The sequence below is a fragment of the Monomorium pharaonis genome, chromosome 1 (assembly GCF_013373865.1).
Source record: "Monomorium pharaonis isolate MP-MQ-018 chromosome 1, ASM1337386v2, whole genome shotgun sequence".
Taxonomy (NCBI): Eukaryota; Metazoa; Arthropoda; class Insecta; order Hymenoptera; family Formicidae; genus Monomorium; species Monomorium pharaonis.
The window spans coordinates 351,684-369,569 of record NC_050467.1 but is presented as its reverse complement, the minus strand read 5'-3'; the positions used below and the strand labels follow the sequence as shown (position 1 = coordinate 369,569).

Genomic DNA, 17,886 nt, shown 5'->3' with positions numbered 1-17,886 from the left:
GTCTCATGCCCGAGGAAACGAAATCTCGAGAACAAAGGAATAAAATAGAAAGGAATAAAATAGAAAGTAGAGTCGAGATAATCGTGATAACAGTGTGAAAAGAAAAGATAATGTCGTAATCGTATATCCCGACGTTTATCTCATTTTAAACCATTTCTTCTGATTATTTCCTTCGATATAAGTCTTTTTTTATTCTTTCTTTAAGACGTAAAAATTTTTATTCGGAATTACATTATTTGTATTTAACAAGTCAAGGTCCAACGTCTACAATTCATTTGCGCTCTTACTGACGAATTTATTTCTTACAATGTATTTCTGTCCCCGTCCCCTTTCGCCGTTTGATCGGCGGATGTGATTCGGATACCGAATTCTTTGGGTTTACTTTGGTCATTTTCTACTCTCTCCCTCCCTCGTTCGGGGTGAACACGATGATCGGGACAACGCCTGCGTCGCCAACGACGACAACGACAGCATCGAGCAGACTTTTTGTCACGGAGAAAGAGTCTCGGGAAGTAGGATCGACCTTTGGGTTATCGGGAATCCCAGTGCGGTGAATCTCGGGAAATTAGTGTCGACGAGTTTCCCGCGCGATTTGTTGCTTTCCCCGCCGAGAATGGCGAGAAAAAGAATTTTTGCGTCGACAGTGTTTACTCGCCATTCGGGCAAATTCAATTTAACCCTTAAATGGCCGCGGGGGGATTTATGCTCGCACTTAAAAAGAAGGCTGAAATAAAAATCTTCCCTGGCAAAAGTAAAATTAAAGTCAAGGACAACATAATCCACCGACGAAAGTTGAAGTTTTTTTTTCTCGTTTTTCCAGGGATCACAGGATCTCAAGCAGGCGTTCAGATTATGTCGCGGAATTCGCGAGGTTGAATAATTTTCTCTCTTTATTTAACAAAAATAATTGTGCCAATAACTCAACAAGCTTCATACAATTGACGTTGTATGTTGGCACTAGAACGCGCTTGAAAATCATACTATGTAGTTCGCACGCGTTAGCATGTTAAATAAACTTTTGCGATGACAAGGTAATCGAGAATCGTGTTGGTTCAAAAGGGATCCAGTTGAATGGACGTTGTTGCTCGCGAAATGAATATTCCTAATTATTAGGTAATATAGCCGATTAGCTAATTGTGCTTGGTTACTCTTTGTCAAAGGATGCGCCCCGGCAACTCTTTGTTACAGAATATTCTCTGTAATTATTGACAATATTTAGCACGCAGTTAATATACAGCTTTGTTTAGCGTGATCTCTAAAGCAGAATGTTTTTCCACGATTGGTACTGACATGTGTTTTTTATGTTATTATTACGTGCTTTATAAAATATCTGTAATGCAGATGCAAAATATAGATGACGTTTTCAAATTATAACTTTATAATGTTGTAAGACCACTATTTGATTAAAAGTATCTTTACGATGAAAATATCCCGCTAAAGTGCCACAGATATAATTACATTCTAACAAAACTGTGTAACCGCATTGAATATCATATTAGAGATAACTAATTTCTATTCTACGTAAATCTAAACAAGAATCCGTCCGTTGAGTGTATGTAGTTTAGATGACGAAGAGTGGAAGCCGGTAAATTTGCCTTAAGCGATACCTAGCCGAGCGTGAATTCGTGTGCAAATTCACGTTGCTTAACGAAGTTTGTAAAACAAGTGTCGCGTTCGTGCGCGCCTAATTGCTACTTCATTCTAGCGTGGAACAGAACTTAAGGCGACCGGAAGTTCGCCCGTGTAATGCTGTATCCGTTCTTACGTCCTCGCGCCAACTTGTACGGGATACCGATAGTTGGACGACCGATAGTTGAGCTGCCAGTCGAATACGAAACGATTTCAATCGTCGTCGCGTGAACCGCTCTATGTATCGTGTAATCGTGTATACATGTTACACTTTTTGCTATCACTTGAAACTTCCAACATTAGATTTGCCGATTAAAGTGAGCGCATTGAAAGAGCGAGCAATATTCTATCCAGGTCTGCTTAAAATTTCAATTGAAACTCGGTTTGGGTCATTTAGCAGAAAAGTCGGAGAGTGTATAAATAAAAATGAAAGAGGCACCCAAGAAAAGTCACCGCGCGAAGATCTCGCTTAATTTAACGACGATGAATCCGTTGTCGTCCCGTGGTGGCCGTTTTGTACAAGGTGGCCAGTTTATGCTGTGGACGAGAAATAACTCCCTCCCCGTAAGCGATATGATGTTGCTGGGGTCGCTCGCTAGGATAAGTTAAAATAGCGTTTGAAATATATTTTCTTTTAAATGAGAATAATTTAGATTAAAAAATTCCAAGATTTATTTACCGGATATTATAGAGACAAACTTTAATCAATTCTTATAAAATACGGTGAATTATAGTACAGCATAAGTGTAGCATGAAGTGTAAACAGAAAGAATATTTTAAGGTTTTATCATAAAAAATGTTACTGTGATTAGAAATTCTTTAGCTGTGTCGCTTTAGTATATCATAATCATAATTTGTTGGAATATATTTTCTTCCTAGAGATAAGCCTATGTTTCTGAGGCGCGTTTTATAGAAAGCGCAATACATGAACACGTCTCGTTCCGCAAAATCCATCGGGCTTACGATAATCTTCGACATCGTTTTCATACATTGCGTTAGCCGAATATATTTATTCGCCAGCACAATATATGTATAAAGAGGCGGTCTTTCTGTTGGCGAGAGCGAAGAAACGCTCAAGCACCGGGATCAAGGAACTCGACCCTTCTCGCGCTGGGATAAAGAATCTCCCATTCTTCTCTTCCCTATTTCGTGTTTACGCGTTTCCTTAAAGTCGTGGCCATTTCTTCTGTCGGATTAGTGTACGCGCAGACTGGTGCATTTTGTGAAATTAATGTTGTCGAAAGTATTCCTTAGCACGAATCAAATATTTTTTATTAATCACGCCCTTACGATATGTTATCATTTTTTAATATTTTCAAATTTTTTATATTTTAAATTTTTTTAAAGGATAATGCTGGTATAATACTCTCAAGTTTTTTTTGAACTTTGTTTATACGTTATTGCACACTTGTGCAAAATGTTGGGAATTTTCTGGCGAACTACGTGCAAAAAGAAAGAAGCAATTTCGCGTAAAACGAATGGCCGGATTTTTTTCTACGAAAATTGTTCTCCGTGTTTCGCGTAAATCGGGAAGTAGCTTGTGGACTTTTTCGTGGCGCGGAGGACCTCTCGGCGGATAAAGCCAACGCGATTATAAAGGAAAAGTCCTAGGGATATAGTCGCGGTTTACGGAGCCGGAACGAAAGTCGACTTTATATACCGCTTCTGCCGCCATCCGTGTGCACACAGGGTGGACACAATTCTGTTTGAAAACTTGCATCAAACCTCCCCTGTTGTTTACATTTTTAATTCAATATTCTACGCCTCCACCGATGTCAAAGGGACGCGCATAATCCGATTGTGTCCATTTTTTAAGAGATTACAGAGGCGTCGTTATTAATAAATTGTTTTACCGTAGTACTTGATTTTTTTCTTAGCTTATTAGACTTTGTTATTTCTTGTACTTTTCTTAAACCTTTTGTTACATGTTTGCTTCTCTCATACTTCCTTGTCTCGGTTCCTTGTTAGCTCTCAGATCCTTCGATACACATGGCTTTGGAGCATTCGCCAAAGGGGGAAAAATAAAAATTACAAATTTTTATTACAACTTTTATTTAATTTCTTGCTTCATTCATCTCATAAAAATGTTCTCTCTCTTTCTTTTACATATAAATTTGCGCGCGTGTATTTGTGTATAAAAAAAAACATTGAACGTATTCTGCATCTATAAATATAAATTTTTCAGCAAGTGATAACGAACTTTTGTATATTTTTGGTGAGGTTCTCCGTTAGGAGAAATTCCCTCGGTGGTTCTCAAAAGAACATGCAGAGGTTATAGCTGCTGCGTGCTTGAAGAGGTTAATATTAAGAGCGCATCTGTACGTGTCGCCTCCTCTTCCTTTTCCTGGACTCTGTTTATGGTAGTTCTTTTCCGTTGGTTACTTCTGTGGATTTTCTTCGATAACGATGCCAGGAGTTTTGAAAAGGTTATCGTTACATATAATTGTACATACATACATAATAATAATAATTATTAAAAGATTGAATAATTGAATGAAGGAAGTTGAAGAGACATATGTATTTGAAATATTCTAGAATATTTGCGTGTAATGTAATAAAAATAGAATATTTTTGTTTAGCTAAATTGGGAAAATCATATACTTTTCCGTACAGAAATTGTATAATTCAACGTTGAAGCATCCTCTTCGTGATGATACAAGCTATCACGTTCTAGCCCTATAATACACTTTGAAGACCGAAATGAACTTGTTCTTCTGTATAATTTGTGTGTGTGTATGTGTGGAGGTGTGTGTGTGTTTGACATGTATCGTAGTCTAGCGCGTGCTTTATTAAAGACTTTGGTATCTTTAATAAAGAAACAGCCATTTTACGATTAAGGAATTTTAAATGATGCCTTTATCGGCAACCTTATAAATTTCTTCACGAGTGCTAGGAGCGAAAGCGTAAAAATAACTTTTTAAAATGGTCAACACATATAGTTACGCGAACTAACTTTTAATTCGCTAAACAATAATCACCGCTCGGGAAATTGCTTAAAAATAAATTGGAAACAAGGCGCGTTCGCTTAATGGTCTGTTGGCGAGTTGAAAAAAATAATTGTTCAACCAGGCCGTGCGACCTGGTTAACCTAAAAAACAGAGACTGCGAATTTTATTAAACCGCGTTGTATACTGTAATTTATAAATCGAGCGTGTTTTTCGTTTTGGTTTTATTTAAATCGTCCACAACCGTTTTTAATTTTCATTCAAATGCGAACGGATTTCACGCGCACCTACTACTGCGTACAATCACGATTTGTGCGCGTCGCGTGTTTTTCCACAGTAAAAGCGAGATGTCGATGGGAGAGAATCTAGGATTTTCTTTTCCTAAATAAAGTTTCGTATTGGGAATACCACTTTTCTCTATTCTTGGCTCAACTAAACTTATCGCGGACTCTTCTTTCGCCTTTAGCAAAAAGCGAAATCGTCCGACGAGGGAGGGACTCGTCGCGGAAAAATGTTTTAATCCTTTAATTGTTGTCGAGGCCTGGGAGGGTCTTATTAGAGCCGCCTCTCACAATCGTAAAGTCCTTAAAGAACAATCCTTATCAATACGCCATTATGCACGACGACGGTACCCGTAATGACCGTCTTCTTTCGGTATCGTTAAGAAACTGTGCAATTCATCTTTTCTTGCGTTTCGAGTCCTACTAATTGACGACAAAGACGAGCTCCTTAGCTCCGGCGTATCGTTACGGCGGAAGGGATAAATATGAAAATAGTGCGCCTGCAATTGAAGCACGTTCCGGGTTCGTTATTACCGGCTTCTATTTAACTTTCCAGTTGCCTGCTTTGTCCTTCGGGGATAGATTCCCTCCCTGCTAAGAACGATCAGAATATTTAGTAATATGCATACGTAAGTAATAAGATATAAACATAAGAGGATAAAAATTGGTAATTTGTTGTTTGTCTTGCAATCATTTTTGGAAAAAGTTTTTCGTGAAAGATCGCAAAAGGTTTCTGGATTGTTAATTTCATGTTAAACATAAGTTTTTGTAACTTGGATAAGGCAGATTTCTATCTGCATAGAAATAGCTTATTTCCCTAACAGGATATATTCTCTTTATTTTATACATCAATCCCGCACGTCAAATGGTATTATTAATGGTATTATGATGTATGAATTTGAAATATCTTTTGTGCGTGGGTTTGCGTTTTAAATAATTTGGTCAATTACTACATTGGTTACAAATTTAACCATTTTTTCCGCGATCGCGTTGTGGCGGCGGTGATAATTTTCACGCTTATCATTATGTGCGGAGCGTTGCATCGCGAGTGCACCGTGTTAAAGTGGGTCTCGCGAAGTAGTTTGGACCGCAAACTCTAGATGTTCCAACGGATATCCACGCCGGATAAATTACAGGTTAAATTATATAATCGAGTCGAGGGGATTCTCGCGAGAGATGACAGGAAATAGTGTTCCTCAAAGTGTTCGTTAAATTGAAATAGCAACGTTCGGCAATTCTTTCATTATTTATTATTAATCTTATCGTAACGCGCGTTTTAGGAGTAAAATTATTTTTACTACTAATTTATTTGCTACGTAGTGGATCTTTAGTGTGTGAAATTGACAACTCTTTTTTTACTCTTCCAAAGTCTCTTCCTCCTCGACGGCTTTTCTCACTTATTGTGCTTTATTGCTATTACAAATAATAAGAAAAAGTTGAAAATCGCAACGCTATTAGCGAACATAACAGGAATGTCGTCAGCCGACCCCCTAAATCAACTCGACCTCCCTCTCGCCACGTGGCAGAAGACAAACGCCAGGCATCTTTCTCTCACGGACGGGAGGAAATTCCACTCCTGGCGCGTACTTAAGAATTAGCCACACCCCTTAACACTCGACTAACTTTCTCTTGCTTGACGTGCGCGGGGGGTAGGAAATTGTTACCCCGCCATCGATTCTCGTTCCTTCTCGATTTCGTCGCGTGCGCGGACAAACACATGTCCCTCGGATCTCTCGCAAAAGTCAGGGCGGGAGGAGAGAGGTGAGAGGTGAGAGGTGAGAGGTGAGAGGAGCGGGAGAGACACGCGCCGCGCGTATAGCGCGTGCTGCAGGCCGCGTCGGCGATATGCGAGCCGCGCTACTCGGCAAGACAAACGTTTTTATTACGAAAAATCAGGAGGCGAGACGAAATCTAGGGCCGCGCGCGTGCGCCCCGCGGCTACCTCCCCTCGAGAGCCGCGGGAAATACCTCGTTGCGGAGAGGGTAGAGGAGAGAGGGAGGGAAAGGGCGCCACGAGATCGAGGAGGGTTCCCCGTCTACCCCGTCAAGTTCGTACCAAACCGTACGACCCACTATACGATCCAGCCAGCCAATCCCTACTCTCTCTCCCTTACACCCCGCCACTAGCGCCGCTCGTGGCGAGAATCCTCTCGCTCGGTCCTCTCCGTCACTCTTCGTGCTTCCCTGACCCCTTCCCATCTGGCCCGCGTGAGGGGGTGGTTGGGGTGTTGTCGGAAGGGTGGAGGTGTCGGGCGCCAGTCGCTGTGCGAACGCTGAGCTTGGGATTTCTGTCGTCCGGGCGATTTCTTTTTTCACGGTCCCTCCTCCTCTTCGTCTTCTCGTTATCGTTTCTGCCGCTCTCCGTCTTTCTCTCGCGTTCCGCCGATCACGATCGTGAGGTCCTCCCATGCACGTGACCCTGTTCTTTTTTTTCTTTGTGACCTCGGAAAACGGTACACCCGGACGTACAAGGGGGTGATTGTTTTCGCGTGTGCTCCAGAGAAAAACTTGGAGTGAATCAAAAGCCGGCAGTGCGTGGAAGGATGTAGATCTTGTGCCTCCTGTCTGGTGCGAGGAATCCTGAGGGATACTGGAAGATGCTACGTCCTCTTTGAGGATATCCGCGGTCATGGCGAACGGCGTCTCGTGACGGTAAGTGGACCGATCGCGATCAATTCGCGTGATCCGAACCATCGGAGAGAGCAAATATTCTGTGGAAAGTACGAGAGGATCTCGCATCCTCTGCGAAATCATCGTTCCGATTGTTCGGTGTGAAGAATGCCGCGATCAATTTCCAAGATTGGAACACTCCCACTCAATGATGTAAATTTACTCGCGGAGATTGAAAAAGTAGCATAAACCTGTTTAACGGGTTCCTCTTATTTGATTTGGGAATTTGAGGAGAGACGTGTAAACTTAATTGTGAGTTTGGCCAGAAAGTTTAAAGAGTGCTGTAAACTCGGTTAAGAAATTTAAAAAGGTAATGCGAATTTAATAACGAGTTTGAGTAGAAATTATAAAAGTGCGGCGCGGGAGTCTCGTGGCGCGGGCAAGATAGGTATGAATTTAATCGCGTATTTAGAATGTATGAATTTAATCGCGAATCGGAAGAGGGGGCGTAGATTTAATTGTAGCTTTGGCTTTGGAAAAAGGTAGCGCAAATTAAAATGCTGGTTCACGAGCGAATTTAAAGAGTGCCGTAAATTTAATTGCGATAGGACCGGTAAAACCGTACGGACCCCCAGGCGAGGAAGTGCCAGCGCAATAATTCAGCTAGAATTTGCTGTATCCACTTAGACATGCTCGACTTCGTCTCTCTCTCTCTCTCTCTCTCTCTCTCATGTAAAATGGCGTGCGTACCATTATGCGGCGACTCTGTGGTCTCTGTTACATTCGTAATGAATCGAGTAGGCCAAATTTGTAGTTAGTCCGTTTTGTCGAAACTAACGGTAATGCCGCGAGGGCACGATAACAGTTCACGTTTTCGAGACCGAGATTTGCGCTCCCGTTGTAATCGTCCACTCCGAATCCTTTATCCCATTATTCGCTGGGATTGGCAAGAGTGTTAATCTGCCGGCGCGATCCGTCTTACGTCGCGAGACGATTAAAGCCGGAATTAATGTTTAATCGTGACAATCAATCTCGCTATTTTAATCGATAAGCGTCACCATTACTCGACGAACGGCAACGGCACACTCTGCGCTGTCAGAATTCGCCTCTCGTAATCACTGCAGGCAGTTCGTCGCTTCTTGCTTGTCATGTCGTAACGTAATCACTGCCGCGCGTCGCGACCGCAATTTCTGTTGTATCACGCTTATTAATCGGCATAAGCGCCTGCTGGCTTTTTCATCGCGTTTCCGCGCGAAATTACGAGTCGGCGGAGCCCCCTCCCTTCCCATCCCGCACGTCGTTTACCCCCGTCTCGCCGAATTCATCATCTCGCGCCGCGCGGAAGTCACGCGATACTATTCCGCAACCAGGTCATTGCATGTCTTCGTCCCCTCTCGCCCTCTACGTTGCCTTCGTTCGGAGTTTCTTTCCTCTTGGACAGGAGCTCCCCTGTTGGCAACGAGAAGAAGAGCAGTCGATTAAACAAAATTAATGGCTTCACCGGCAATGCCGATTGAGGTAATTAGAAGAGAAGCAGGAGGAAGGATCCGATTCGGTGCCCACTCTTTTCGTCTCTGCGGCTGACTGCCTTTTTTTTTCATCGTCGAATGTTCCACCAGTAATAGCATCTCCGTGAAAAGTCGAATATGCGCGAGCCAGGATACGCGGAAGCTGTGTGGTATCCGGGGATTCGTGAAATTTAGGAGCGCGATGTTGGAACCGCAGAAGATAAAAGCTATAGATGGGGGAGTTATGGATAGGTTTTACCGTTCAGATTTTCTCTCGCGCGCGCCCGTATTGTAACTTGCGATTTGTAGAAGGGAATAGCCGCGGATGTTAGATTCTCCGCCGAAGCTACGATTCGCGGAATCTAATATACGTGACGAGCAAGATAGCGACGGCAAGTAAAATCTGTAAAGGTTTTGCGGAACGTAGGATTCGAGGAAGGAATCTGTGGAACCTGAGATCCGCGGGATCCTGCTGCTGTTTGCGCGCCGATTATTCGCGGAACTTTAAATTTTCACGAAAGCCTAGGATCTCTAGGCTCGAATTCAAGGAAGCTGGAATATGAACGATCGAGATTTCCTAGAATTTAAGAGGATTGAAATTGAAGGGGATCTTTCCTCAGAGCGCGATCACGTGGGTGTGGGCCGGCGCGTGAATCGTGTGTGATATATAACGGAACTTAATCCACCTTTGTCATTCACATGCAGATGACACTATCGGCGAGTAATCCATCGCGAAAACTTCTGCAATTCATAGTCACGTGGAAAACTTTCCACTTTCGCGCAAAACGTGACGCATGTCGAGGAATTTCGCTCGATAGCCTCTGAAAAGTATTCTACGGCTCTCAGCGAACTTCTATACATAACCGAAAGTAACTTTTTGAAATCATTTTACACAAATCGTCAACATGAAACTCGTCATAGCGCGACAATATTAATCAATATTCGTCGAACATTTAAAATTTATTCATTGAGTTTTTTAAACTTAAACATTTTATAAAATTAGTTTTTATATAGTAATATTTTCAATATGTCAGCATTTTTAATGCCAGTTGCGGTTATGTACGTTTTGCAATCATAATACTCGAATTTTTAACAATGAATATTGAAATGAATATTGGAACTTAATATCGAAATTTTGTATCGGCTATGTAACACGTCGAAAAACAACTCAGTGAATCAATGTCCAGAATATATAAAAACCAAAAATAAAAATAAATGGAATATTACTCTATTACAGCTTATTTTATTAAACTCACGTGATGAGCCATGAAATTATTTGCATGTCCTATGTTGTTGTTTCTCATTAATTTTAGCGTATTGGAATTGTTCCATTTTGTTCGGAGGTTTTTAATATTAGGACGCTCAATCCGACGTGTTACTTATGTAATTGTTTTAGCTCGGGAGTGAAAACTGAGGGTTTGTAACCCTTAGTAACCCGAGGCAGACCGACTGCGAGCGGGGTTATCGACCAAGTGGTGGTCTGGTTTTTCGGGCCGGCGACTCGGCTGTGGGGTGTCGACTTTTTCCGCTTGAATTTCCGGCGGATTTTGACACGCGCAGCTGGCTGAGTAAACAGAATTTATCGATTTCTTAGTACATTCCAACCCTCCTGGCAAAAAGCCGTCGGATATAACTGTTTCTTCTCTTTTTTTTTCCGCTTGAGCTTGTTAGGCAAAAAAATTGATGGGGTCAGTGGGGGGAGGAGGAGCAAAAAGATAGAAAGGGGAAACTATCGATTTTCGAAAGATATTTAGAAATAATTGTAGGAATAACTGTCGCGCGTGAGAGAGGAATAACAAATTGAAAATATAATACCAGAACAATATAGAAATCCTATCTGATCCAGCCGAGATTAAACCGTAGAGAAAATGTATCCGAACACAGTAATTATTACTGACAGCGCGGTAATAATTAGCATAAACAATAACCATTAATTCTAGAACGATAACTAATCAACTGTTCGCTGGACTAGGTTAGTATTAAATTTCACTGCTCGTTTGAAGAGCAACCGCGTATCTATTAGTATTAATATACTAACAGGTACATCACAACGAATTATAGGTATGATTACATCGCGCGTAACATAATACTTCGTTTATCGGATCTTTGCCTTTCAACTCGTTCATTCGGTAACTTTTCCAACTTTCTCGGTTTCGAAATTCTAAACGAAGATAACGAAAGTTGTACAACTTTCGGAACAGCTATTCCCTTTTAAGGTTGGATACGCGCGGAGTCTGCGGAAAGACATCGAAAGATCGAAACGGGCAGATGGAAATCCATTTGTCGGCCGGCGCGGCAACATCGTCGCGATATTTTCCGGGACACCCCGTGTAGAAACCGCGAAAAATACCGGCGCGACGTAAATATCTGTTGTTACGCCGCGCTTCTTTCACATGTAAATTCTGCAGGACGCATATAAATTGCATTGTTACACGCATTGCCAAGAATTTCCTTCATACGGCCGGGATTTTTCGTCGATGATATGGCAACCTTCAAAGTCCCGACTATATTCCATTTTTACGCAAATTTTATAGCACGAATAAACTCTCGTGTATTATGACACAATTGTCGCTGATTTCGTCATTATGCATAAAAGTTGTTTCTAGCATGGTCAATGAAGGCAAATCTTAATTAACGTTGGATTCTCTAAAGTTGATGTTCATGCAAAACTATTTTACTTTTTTTTTTTTAATTTAGTGCATCCTAAAGGAGAGAAATTATTTCAAAGAATAGCGTAATTCCTTGTTTCTATCGCGCGTAATAATTCCAGAGTCTGGTAATTTCTGTTCAACCAGCAGGTCGAAAGAGGTCGGGAATTGGCCGGAAAGTTCGAGGCAGGTGACGGAAATGCGGTCCGCTTCCCGTATCGAACAATCGAAACGCGACGCAACATGCGTGACGAGCTGTTCAAAGGCACACGCAATTTGACGCATTGTGAAACATGTGCTAAGGCTGATTCCCCGCCATGGACAATATAGTCCTTTTCATTCGTCATATGTTTGCATTACATTGACCATCAATTCTTAGGATTACGTACCGGATGTTCCGGTAGCTCGTATAGCGATGGGAAGAGAATAATAATAATGTTTATATATGAGCCCGGAAACGTTGAGAAAATGATATATGTATGTATACATTTTAATTAATGAGTTTTAACGAGAATCAATTATTATCATTTGATATGAGAGAGAGAGAGAGAGGGAGAGAGAGAGAGAGAGAGAGAGAGAGAGAGAGAGAGAGAAGAGTGAGAGGAGTCAAACTTCCTCTCCTCTATGAGAGAGAGCTGGGACGAAGGAGGAGAGAGGAGACAGACGAGACTGAAAATAACGGCAGAGAGAGACTGAGACCGAGATTACTCCCGAGAGATGAACCTGATTTTTTAGAGCATAGCTGGACGACCCCGACCCAGAATTCCGTCAAGAGGCAGACCCGCGATCGACGACGAGAGATGAGAGAAGAGAGAGAGAGAGAGAGAGAGAGGGAGGAGGGATGGAGGAGGGAGGGAGGGAGGGAGGGACAGGGAGGGGAGGAGGGAGGGACGGGAGGGAGGGAGGGAGGGGAGGAGGGAGGGGGGGAGCGAGATAGAGAGAGAGTAGAGAGAGAGAGAGAGAGAGAGCAGAGAGAGAGCAGAGCATCAGAGAGAGAGACGAGAGAGAGAGGGAGGAGAGGAGAGAGAGGAGGAGAGGGAGAGAGAAGTGAGACGAGAAGGGAGAGGGAGAGAGAGAGAGAGAGAGAGAGAGAGAGAGAGAGAGGAGAGAGAGGAGAGAGAGAGAGAGAGAGAGAGAGAGCAGCAATTTGGTCAGCGTTTGAAATGCAACGCACATTCGTGCATTTTGTCTCAACTTTTATTTCTTGGCACTTCTCAATTGTATTCATATCACTGCGTGAAGTCGGAACAATTACACGCGCATAAAGGTGGCTTTTAATTAGTTAGGAACTTTCAGTACAATACCATTTTTAACGAAGCTCATTCATTAGTGTGCGGCCTGCTATCAATTACAGTTCGCCAGTATTAATTGGCGACTGCGTTGAGAAGTGGCGGCGGGGTAGGAAAAGTTTCTTCTTTTTGGCATAATTAATTCGTCGGATATTGAAATTATTTTGAAGATAAACGGCGACAGAAAGCGAAAAGAAAAGAACGAATTGTTTGCCATTGTTTTGTATTCAATTGTCATTCGAATTTAATTAGGATCCCGAGGATCAGCAGGGAGACAGGTACACGCGAAGTTACCGGGCGATACTCCGTAATGGCCGTATAAAGGGAAGACATATTTTTAGCTCATCGTTTATCGTGCGAACGCTTCGCGCGGGGTTACAACCGCTATTGTTACGGTTACTAAACGCACGTTTCCTGTAATGGCGGATATCCCAACAATACGATTTCTCTCGGAAGGTCGCCGCCGAGCGTTCCGCTATTTCACATCGATAGGATCTCGTTTATCTCCCCTCGAGGCCACGCTGTGGCTGTCTCAAAGGATTAGGATACGAGGGTTACCTCCTTCGTCCCTGGCTACAAATATTTCGGCGAAAGATAGTGTCTCGCATGCGATTGCCGGTCCGATATTCAATTTAGGAGATGTTCGTGTGACGTTACTCTTCTCCGTGTTCATCTAAAAGAGATCTCATGCGCGTAATTTTGCGAGAGAAGAAAAAAAGAAACGATTTTGCACGCACACAATTGTATTTTATAACATGTTGTTAATGCGCCATAACGTAATAATTCTGAAGACACTGTAATAAAAATCATGTAATAGTAATTTTAAATTAATATTTATCTGTGCGTAATATTTTAACAATAATTAAACATTAGAATTAAAATATCGACATAGTTATGTATTACTTTATATTAAAGTTGCAAAATACGTAATTATAAATATAAATATAAACAATAAAGATTATAAATTTATATTTATATTTATGAACCATATAAATTGTAACAGTATATATATATAGGTCTAATTGTTACGAACCGAAATAAAACGATTTGTGCGTCATGTGTCGCGACACACATTGGATAATGCATCTCGCGATCTTTCCACCATTATAGGTCGCACCATTATCGATGCACTTTGGCGCATCAACTTTGCAGTCGGGTTGTCACGGGCACATAAATCAAATGATATATTTTCCTCTCAGTAGGACGATAACGGGACGGCTATAAATGCGGACTTAAACTCCTTTACGAGAATCCAAAAGATAAACTGGCAGGGTGCCCCCTGCTCACTCGTGCCTCTCCTCGCTTTCCTCTGCCATTTCTTTCCTGGTGAGACTCGCGATACTCGATACGTCCATCGCTTTCTTCCGTCTCGATTCAGTACGCTTCTTGAAATCTTAGAACGGTGGTAATGACGAGTATCAGGTTACCCCTTTCCTTAAAGCGTTTTGATCGATCCGGAACGGAAATCCCGGATTCTCTCGAGAAAAAAAATGAAGGAAACTCTCGAGGAGAAATCGGGGCAAAAGCGGCAAAGTAAGAGTCTGACTACGAGCTGGATATAAAATCTGAAACCTAAGTTCTCCATTTCCATACTTTTGAGAACAGCGAGTAGCAAATTTTATAAAAGTTTTACTATCTTGGGAGAAAGGAAGAGAGAGAGAGAGAGAGAGAGAGAGAGAGAGAGAGAGAGAGAGAGAGAGAGAGAGAGAGAGAATTAATTTACTTTTTCAAAGTGATATATGTGATATATTCTTACTAATGTTGTTAAGCTGGTCAGAGAATAGTTGATAATATTCTTTCTAATTACCATTTAATCGTCGCGTATAATGAAATTGTCTTTCGTAAACAAAGTAACATTATTTTAATTATCTTTATCTTTTGTATATAAAGCTTGAGAAGTATCTTTATCTCTATACTTTAGCCTAGAATTGTGTTTTAAAAGTGACGTTTATGAATTATAGTAAAAGTAATTAATGTAGTAATATTATAAGAGAAGTTCCCTAAAAACTTATACTACGATTTTATAGCAAGTTGCAATTGAACTGCCATTGCGGCAGAATATTCAACCGGAAAATTGAGATTTTTTCCCGGCCAAGTGTGTCTTTAGCGTCTTTACTGTTGGTCCACCGAGATCCGCCATTATTTCTTTTGCGCGCGCGCGTGCTCATCCGCCCATTTGGTCGCGCGATTTTCACTTGCTCGCAAAGTAACAATGTTTACAAGGGAGGCTTTGAGAGCAAACTTCTTTCGTGTCTTCCATCAAAGAGAGCATAAAGCGATCCGGCGACCCGCGCGAGACATAATATTTGCTGCCCTTTTGTCCAATGGAAATCGCTTCCGTCCTTTGCCTCTTTCCAAAAGAGAAGACCATTAAATATTCCTTGATATACGCGCGCGATCCTTCTTTGTCTATCATTTATGGTTTTATGGCATTCATCTTCCGTCGGTAGGAATATTTAATTATTGCATCGAATCGTGTTCTTAGCATATGTTTTTTTCTGCTGGCACGAATTGTCGAAACAAATCGGTGTATAATTGATCAATGCGTAACAATGAGTTGCAAACCGTGTTCATGAAAAATGTTTCGAAACAGCGGAGCAGCCAACTGGACTTGAGGTAGAAAAAGTTTACTGAATAATTGTTACAAAAAATGAATAAAACTTCTGCGAAAACGCTGCATTTTATTGCAGCGGCGGTGCAGTTGGGTAACTGGCTAACTTCATTCGGTACTCGAATTGCGAGGAAAAATAGTGTTTTTGTCCACTGCAGCCCAGCCATCCAATTAATCACGACACGCGAATTTTGAATCGACGCTTATTTGATTTTTCGTTGCGAAAACTGTCGCAGTCGTGATTTCCCGTTTTTGGAGCAGCGTTCCATGAAAAGTTGCGCGACTCCAATTTTCTGATGTTGAGCGATTCCAATCGAGATGGAAGTCCGCATGAATTTAGCCCATTGTCTACTTTTCTGTGAACTTAAGCGAATACATAATGCTCTTCGACTGAAAGAGCGATTTGCTCTTGCTGGTGATGCAAGCTTTTCGCGTCAAAGAGAGTAAAGTCGAAAGCTTTTTCAGCATCTTGACTCAATAAATGTGCATGTGTACAGTTGCTTACATAATAGCTATCTGTTAAGAGAAATTAAAAGATGCATGGAAATGGTAAATTAACGATGAAATAATTTCTCGAAGGGAGAGAATTATTTCCATCGGCGAAATCCCTCGGGGAACGCGACGTCCTTTACGGGTTTACGACTACGTAATCCAATAATCCGTCCAATATTACGAGTGCTTCGAGTATCTTCTCTCAGGAGACACAAAATAGCCGTTATCAGGCGCACAATTACGAACGCGAATCTCGGGATAGTTCGCATAATGATCGGTTCCGCACATGTCCACCTTTGCCACCTAGGGTTAGCTTATGATAATTTGATAGTATCAACATTTTGGTGCTATACGAGATGAAAGTTTGCGTTGTTTACTCTTCTACGAACTTGGGCGATACATGCCCGGCTGAAAGAGCGATGCGAGCTTTTTGATATACTCGATACACTTGGTGATAAAATACGGTGACTTTTTTTGGGGTATCGTACAGTTTCCATGTTGTTTGTAATTTAATTGAGACAATTTAACGCGAAAAAATGATACTACTAAATGTCGGATAAAGAATATCGATACTCGGTAAAAATTTGAGCACTCTCGATTTGCGATATATGCGAGTTTCCTGGTGGAAGGGCGTGCAATCGACCGCTCTCGTCGAGGAATAATCGAAAGATAAAAGTCGCCTCGTAAAAACGACCGATTCCAATCCGACGGTCTTTTTTCACGGCCGGTGACACTTTACGACGACGAAACTTTAAATACTTTCCCCAGTTCCGAGATCTTGCAAAAAAGATCCTTCATAAGGCGCTTTGAGAGAAGAGAAAGAGATTATCGATGTTAATTAAGAATACAGGTGTCCCTGGCACCGTGCTCGATCTTAAAAATGAATTGACGCTTCGGCTAGATTATTCTTGGGAAGCGCAGTGTTTAAATTGTAAAGACAAGTTTTAATCGTTAATTAGTCGTCGAGCAAAGTCGATGTTCATGATTTTGTCACCGAACGTAAAAATAAACTACTTTTATTATCGCGCGAGGAAAAATATAATGTGTGCATATATGTAAAATGAAATATAAACCGCAGATTTTTATCTAGAAATATTTTCACTAATTTCTCAAATGTTATATTTTTTGCATAATAATTTTCTCTTTTAACATAAAAAATAATATAATTGCATATAACGCGTGTCTTTAATTATACCTTTTAAAGAAGATGTTTTATTCTTGTTGAGTAAACTCGTATGTGTCATTCCGAGTTTTGATTTTGAGATTCAGATTATGTCGATTGACCACTGATGTGAGCTGCCTTTGATAATAAATTATTCTGAGCACGTGACTGCGTAAATAATTCTATACGACCGAGTTCGAGGCGTATCGATCGCTGCGGCTACGGGGAAATGGAAATTCGCGAAAAATGTATGTTCCTGGTAAAATCAGCGATACGCTGCGCGGGTTCCATATTTTTCTCTGACGTCGCTTATTGCGTGCATTAATAACGTTCCGGCGATCGTGTGTCGGAAAGACATCAATCTCGTCAAGGTAGTTTGGCGAGAAAATCCTTTTTGAGTTGCTAGTTTTTGGATCTTTGATCCTCGAAATTTCTTGAAGCTTTCAATCCACGGATTTTCCATGAGAATGCGTTTTTTTTTTCTTATGACATTAAGTACATATATTGGCAGTCGTTTTTCTGTACAAAGAAAATCGCCCCGCGGAAGTAATTGGTGAAATTTTCTTGCGAGCTTCTTAAACCTTCCCGACGATCGGAACGGATAGTCCACTTTACTTAACACCACTGGAATGAAAGTAACCGCCGCTTTACTCCGTAAAGGAGGATCGTTTGAGGTGGAAAGATGGCGGCGGGGGATTACCTTGCGCACCG

General features: G+C 41.5%; 1 protein-coding gene across 1 annotated transcript in view; it reads left to right on the top strand.

Annotated features, from left to right (window-relative positions):
• The first annotated feature begins 7,080 nt into the window (after positions 1 to 7,080).
• The window catches only part of LOC105833134 (leucine-rich repeat-containing protein 24), a 100,120-nt gene continuing 89,314 nt past the window's right edge, over positions 7,081 to 17,886 (top strand). Inside the window, exon 1 of the mRNA XM_012674607.3 lies at positions 7,081 to 7,507. The gene's annotated coding sequence lies outside the window, so the exon portion shown is untranslated. The remainder of the gene's footprint in view (positions 7,508 to 17,886) is intronic.